This window comes from Panthera uncia, chromosome F2, assembly GCF_023721935.1.
Source record: "Panthera uncia isolate 11264 chromosome F2, Puncia_PCG_1.0, whole genome shotgun sequence".
NCBI lineage: Eukaryota > Metazoa > Chordata > Mammalia > Carnivora > Felidae > Panthera > Panthera uncia.
Window position 1 is genome coordinate 71,424,439 of NC_064812.1, and position 6,570 is coordinate 71,431,008.

The 6,570-nt window shown below is 38.1% G+C and overlaps 1 long non-coding RNA gene across 1 annotated transcript; it reads left to right on the forward strand.

Annotated features, from left to right (window-relative positions):
* The first annotated feature begins 213 nt into the window (after positions 1–213).
* Positions 214–5,619, forward strand: LOC125924670 (uncharacterized). Its single transcript, XR_007458511.1, has 2 exons — positions 214–459; positions 4,793–5,619. It is a non-coding gene; the product is annotated as an uncharacterized LOC125924670 (long non-coding RNA).
* Positions 5,620–6,570: the final 951 nt, after the last annotated feature.

The following is a 6,570-nucleotide window of genomic DNA, read 5'->3' on the forward strand; positions in this document are numbered from 1 at the left end:
AGTGGCTTTTTGCAGGCTGCCTCCCTGCCTCTCTCCCCCTTCCTCTAGCCACATACCTGCATTTTCATTTGGGGATCCATGCTTTCTCTGCTCTTGAGACCCATGTCTCGGAAGAGGCTGTACCGCCCAGAATCCAGAATCCAGAATCCAGAGAAGAGGTCATAAACTAGGCCTGAATCAGTGTACGAGGATTCCACCCCCCTCCCCCCAGTGATTGAGCCCACGTAACGATGACAAGGTTTCTCTTAGAATTTCCACCAAAGGGGCTCACTCTGTCCTGCCAGAGTCAGAAGTGAAAGGTGAAATAGAATCCAGGCTTACAGAAATGGGTTCCCAAAGCCAGCTTGCCTTGAACTTGCTCACCAATTTCTTCCTTTTTTTTTTTTTTTAACTGAAGTTAGTTTGTTTTACATTGTCAGTTACTTCAAACTGAAAACAAGACAGAAGAACAAAAGACAGGTACTGAGACAATATTTTCAAGACATTTATAAAATACGTAGTCGCAGGAAAAAAAGACAATCTACTGATAGTTCCCTCAGAGTTTAGGAGTATATATTCTTCCAAGAGAATCATTGCTTCTGTACCCATTCCGGGACCTTCCTTTGAAGGTACCAGGGTGACACTCGAGAGGACAGTAAAACTCTGAGTTTCTGTTTCTTAACAGTTAGACTGAGGGCCTAATCCAAGAGTATATTTCCTATGTCCTAGATCACAATAAATTTTCATTCAATGGAAGCAGAACCTAAATCATTGATCCAATAGAAATGGTTGGGGTTTTTTTTTGTTTTTTTTTTTTTGTTTGCTTGTTTGTTTTGGTTTGTTTCTTAAGAAGGAGACTTCAGGGATCGGAGAAATGAGATTCCGTTTTGCTTTTCAAGAAAACGTTTTGGATTGCACTTCTCCTCTTCTTCTGTGCCCCAGTTTGGAGATTCTGACTTTGATCTCCTAAACCACAGGTGCCTACTGAGAGTAAGAAACCCACTAATATTTTAATACGCTTCTAAATAAAATATAGAAGTAGATGACGAACACGAATTTGCTTCTTTTAGTTTTTAGCATTTCTTTTAAAGCCCTTCTCTGATTTCTTATAAGTATTCACACAACACGTTCACATACGTTGTTAGGAAGAGGGCCATGACGTCACGAAGACTGATCCTGTCGTTTACCCAATGCCATACTGAATGGAGCCATTTTTTGTGTCACATTAATACAACTTGAGCGACCTGACAATTTTAGCTCTATTTAATATGGAAATTTATTAGAATGATATTAAACATGCTAATACTCATTTGGCTTGCCTACTTATGAGTTTGATTGAGCAACTTTTACCTATAAAAGAGTAGACACTTCTAAAATTTGTATTTGTCAAGTACCAGACTAGTTTTTTAGTGCTTACTTTGAGACTCCAATATCTAAATAAGGTAGAAAAAAATGAGATTTTGCCTTTTCAAACATTCTTAGCTCAAATGCTGGACTGAGTCCATATATTTAAAAAGCTTGTCGTTTATTAGAAGTATTATTAGTCTGAGCCTTCAGGCAGCTCTAAGAAGGTTATACAATGAAACGAAATTCACATTACTGAATCTGGAAGTTTCATTCTGACCTAAAAGCTCCATCAATGAAGTTTAAATGTGGCACAGAAAGGTTGCTCAGATTTTCAATACCTTAATAGTATTTTTGCCTCGGAGGCTGTAAGAAATATTTAATATTTAACTTGTGACTCACAGAGGCAACATGGTTTTTTTTTTCAAGTTTCTGTATCTCTTATTTCATGAGAAGAGTGTGAATACTTTGATTTCCAGATATAAAACCCTTTCCAATGTGGTGCTCTTTAATTCTGATTAATTCAATAGTCTGTTTACAGGTAAATAATAAGCAATACAAATATTAACAAACCAGAATTCTAAAGGAACTCCCCTGAAGTTTATAAAGAGAGAATTTCATCTTTAGGAGTTTTATCTAGGTGTCAGATGCTTCTGGTTAATAAAAGATACTTGAAATGTATCATCATATAAATGTTAAAATACACACACACACACACACACATTCATATACACACACAAGCACACGTGGATTGAGCAACAGATTTAAATAATTTAGGTCTTAAATACTCCATTCTACATGACATTGCTGGAGTTGTAAATTTTAAGGGAACCATTGGAAACACTCTAGGCCTGAGATACAGCTGCAATCCAGGATATATCGATATTTTCAGAATAAACTATATTCTGTCAAATATGTCTGCTTCACACAAAACGAAAACCCATATTTAACTTATCTTTTTAAAATAACTTTATGCTGGGAGTTCTTTGGAATTTGCTTCTAACATCCCTAACTTCTTATTGTTACCATTCACGCAGATTTCCTGGGTAACTTTCATCAGATTCAGGTTATCCATGCCGAAGACTGTGACGCAGGTCATGTAGAAATGCAGAAACACCAGCATCATGTACATCCATGCCTGGAACACATTTTTGGCTGCCCTTTTCTCCCCTGCACATTTACCTTCCTAATTATGTTTTACTCAGTCTAATCTTTAAATTAATTTGAATTCCCCGAGCTTGCAACTGACAGTGAGAAGAATGGAGGAGAAAATTTCCTGAAGGGGAGGAGAAATTAGATTAAATCATAATGATCTCTCATGTTCCTGTAACACTTCAGAGTGTGCAGCGTGATTTTGTTTATTTTAACTGGGTTGCTCCCCACCATCACGAGGTGGATGGAGGAGTGGATGTGTTTTATGTGAAAACGGGTGACAGCTTCTGCAAAGGGCAGCTGCTGTGTTCCATCAGGGCAGGGATTTGGGGGCGAACAAACCCCCCCAGCGCCTCCAACAGTGACGGGTGCATCGTTTGTGCCCGGGTTGGTATTGGCTGAAAAGCTGAAAGTTCAGCTTCCTGCTGAGGGGGTCGGTCCTGGGCCAGCCTCCTGTCCCGGGCGATCCCACCTCCTCCTGGACAGAGCTGAGTGGCCAAGAGGAGCAGCATCACAGGAACAGAGCTGCTGAATGGCCACATTCTTCTCCAAGTCGGCCAGCGGCTAATGGAGAGTTAGAGTGGAAATCTGGCCCAAACAAGATTGAGACAAGCCAATCCACCTCTCACAGGAATTTTAATTAGAAAATAGAGAATCAGGGGCAGGCTCAGGCCAAAGGCAAGCAAGAAAAAGGCCCTAAGTTAATATAGAGCCATGGACTTTCCTTTCTTTCCTCCTATTTTTATACATATTAAATGTATATATTTATATACATATATTTTCCTCTCTCTGTATTCACAGTCTCGTATCAACCATATCCCCAGGGGAGGGGGGCAGGGACAGGATCTGTGACTCTAGCTGGCTGCTATTTTAGTACCACACATCCACCTGCAGACATATTCTTGAGGAAGCTAGAGTTTAAAGTAGTGTCATTGTTTGGGGAAACTGATTACGGTATTAAAATATATGATCAAATACCAGGATTCTAGTTACTGTGCAGTTTCGGTGTCTCTAGGCTGGAGACAGCTGCTCATGGGATGTTTTTATCAAGTCCTAATTCAACCCTTCAAGAGTTCTGATGCTAAATTGTTGAATATCCTTAACATTGGGAAGTGCCTACTGTTTATTTTCTACCTGAATGACACAACGTGTCCCTGGCTGCATGATTTTGTAACTTACAGCAGGTATGAGGAACATGTTCAGTCGATTCTTTAAATGTGCTTTTCTGATGTTTTCATTAAAAGATTTTGCTTTTACCTGAAGTCATTGTTAATAACAAGTCATTTGCATCTCAGGGTCTTATATTCATTTTATTTGTGTAATATTTTGTTTTCACGTAGGAGCACCGAGTAAGTTTTAAAGCAATTTTATGATTAAATCCATTAAAAATGAAGCAAACAGTCACCATCACAATCAAATTACTATCATCACTGTAAATACATTGGTACTCAAGCACTGAAAATACATTCTTGCATTTCATTTCTCTACCCCTCCCCCAGAGTTGATAAAATCCGGCCTTTACAATAGCAAAGACATCTTCTGCTTTTGGCAGAAATGGATTAATCATATTACAGCTAGCTAGTACCTGTTTCTCATGTAAAAGTAATGACATGCTAACAAAAAGGAGAAATATAGGTATACAGTGGGAAGAATTATGATTAGCTAGGTTTGAAATAGAAGTGTATAATTTTCTCTGCGCAGTAAAATTTTCTCATGAATGTAAAACCTAGAGAATATAACATTTAGCTTATCTTGTGTTTCCTAATGTAAAGTACATATATCTAAGGATACAAATAAAGATAATTACACCATTCATAAATTCATGAAAAACATAAAATGATTTATTTTGTTGCTCTCATTTATAGCGTCATTACATCAAAAACTATATAAGAGGAATACGAACTGAGCTATAGAAATTCTGTTGTTATCAACACAAAAGATTTCTTAGACTCAATTTTCTCTTCCTACTCAAGCAAAATTTCCATCCTTCTGAGGAAATAGAATAGCTAATTATAAAAATATGTGCTATTGTTTCCACATACTACTGAAATTTTGTTGTTTATTTAAGGGTTCCCACTCAAGAGGATAAATTTGTCATTTTCTAGCACAACTTTACATATCGATTCTTCTATTCTGTTCTAATAGGACATGCGTATTACCCAGATACAGAGGGAGATATGACACAAAAATCACGTTCTTTTGAAAACACTGCACAAAACATACTAGTTTAAGGAATCGCTGATGGGCTTCTACCTGACCTGCTCTAGTTAGAAAAGCATTTTATTTACAGCTTATTAATTTCTTTTCATATTTGCAGAAGGGATCGTTTCTTTGTGCCTTAATCGCACACAGTGTGAAGAAAATCTTCTATAGTATGTTCATCGGACGAAATCGACTCATAAAACATAAGTGGGGCACACCAAAATGAACATAACCTACGATTCAAACAATTCACTGAAGATATTAGGATGGCTGCAAATATTTTCCTGTGTCTTTGATTTTTAAGGACTGTATTAAAGTCGCCGTGGTTTATAATTTTACCCCACTGGAGAAGCCACTCTACAATTAATGCTGCTTACTTATTATAATGAGTCATTGTTTACCATGTCAAGCTATTAGTTTAGCTCAGGGTCTTGAGCCTAAAAGCACTGGTTTTTTGCAGAACACTTAAGGCAATCATAAGTCCATAGAAGCCTTCTGTATAACCTATTTTACTGACAAACAATTACATTTTAGATTGAAGAGGTGAAATGATTAAGAATATTTGACTTAGTTGCCATGACAGCATACATTTTTCATCAGGCACAGTGTAATTACTACAATTTCAATGATGTAAAATCAAGAAAGATGATAACAAACAGCAGAGCCGTGGAGATATTGCCATTGCAACCGGGTTGCCATAGCAACAGTGATAATAATCCCGGTGATAGATGTTTTCTCTTGCTCTTTCCATTTTGTACGGTTATAACATTCAGAGCCAGTTTTTACCACAGCTTTTTATAGTTTATTAGACTGTCAAAATAGTTTATGAGATGTTGTTGCAAAGGAAATGACTGAGTTCCGCAGCCTAATAAAAATGCCAAATACTCTGTTTACATACTGCTCCAGCACTTAACAAACATTAAAAAATTGTATGAAAAATGATTTGATATTGTATCTGTATTAATCAATTTGCAAGGCATAAGCTCTGTCACTCAAGGTCAAATGAATAGTTTCCAAACACTACTTTGGGGGAGGCTCGTTAAAGTTTCTTTTTTGCCCTCCCGCTGGCCACCCCCTTCACCTGGATAGGAATATAAACCACCCACAGGAAATACTTTGCACGGCTACAAGATAAATAGTTATAGAAAATTAAAACCACATTTGCTTCTCGAATAGTTTTGGGGTGGGGGGACATCTTTAAAGTTTATGGCCAGAAGTATTCTCAATTAACTTTTTAAAGACAACAGGTTTTGAAGGCACGACCGAAGATAAGGAATGTTAATGGAACAGGCTCAGGAATAAACACCGTGAGGGTGAATCGTTTGACAAGAAAGCATACAGTGATACACAACGGCACCAAACTACACAACCTACATACACACCACGTAATGAATACAGTTCGCCAGTGGAAGATATCTGTGCCAATCATTAGACACAGCCCCCCCCCCCCTTATGCAAGCTGTTCTTTCGCTTCCAATGGAAACACGTTACAGAGGAAGTACTTCAATGCAGACCTACCCTGGGTTTGGCCTGTGCGAAAAGGTACCCTAAGATGCGTGCATTCACACGAACCTGGAGACTTTCTAATTTAGTGCAGTCATGTCGGGCACTCATGAATAGACGGCAGAAAATTGAGTCAGACATTAAAGCTCTGGCCCTGCTTATATGCAGCAAATAGAAAACCCTGAATCGTTTCAAAGATATGTACAATTGTGAGTTCACAGGCAGTTTTACCAAAATGGATAAAGGGTATAGAAAGAATTTTCAATGATGAGCCCTCCCTCTATATCCAACCGTTTGTTCCCCCACCAGTGTTTTCCATTTTAGTGGAGTACCTTGGATCTCGTCGGACCAGAGACCAGGTTAGTCACACTAAGAAATTTAGGGCCACGT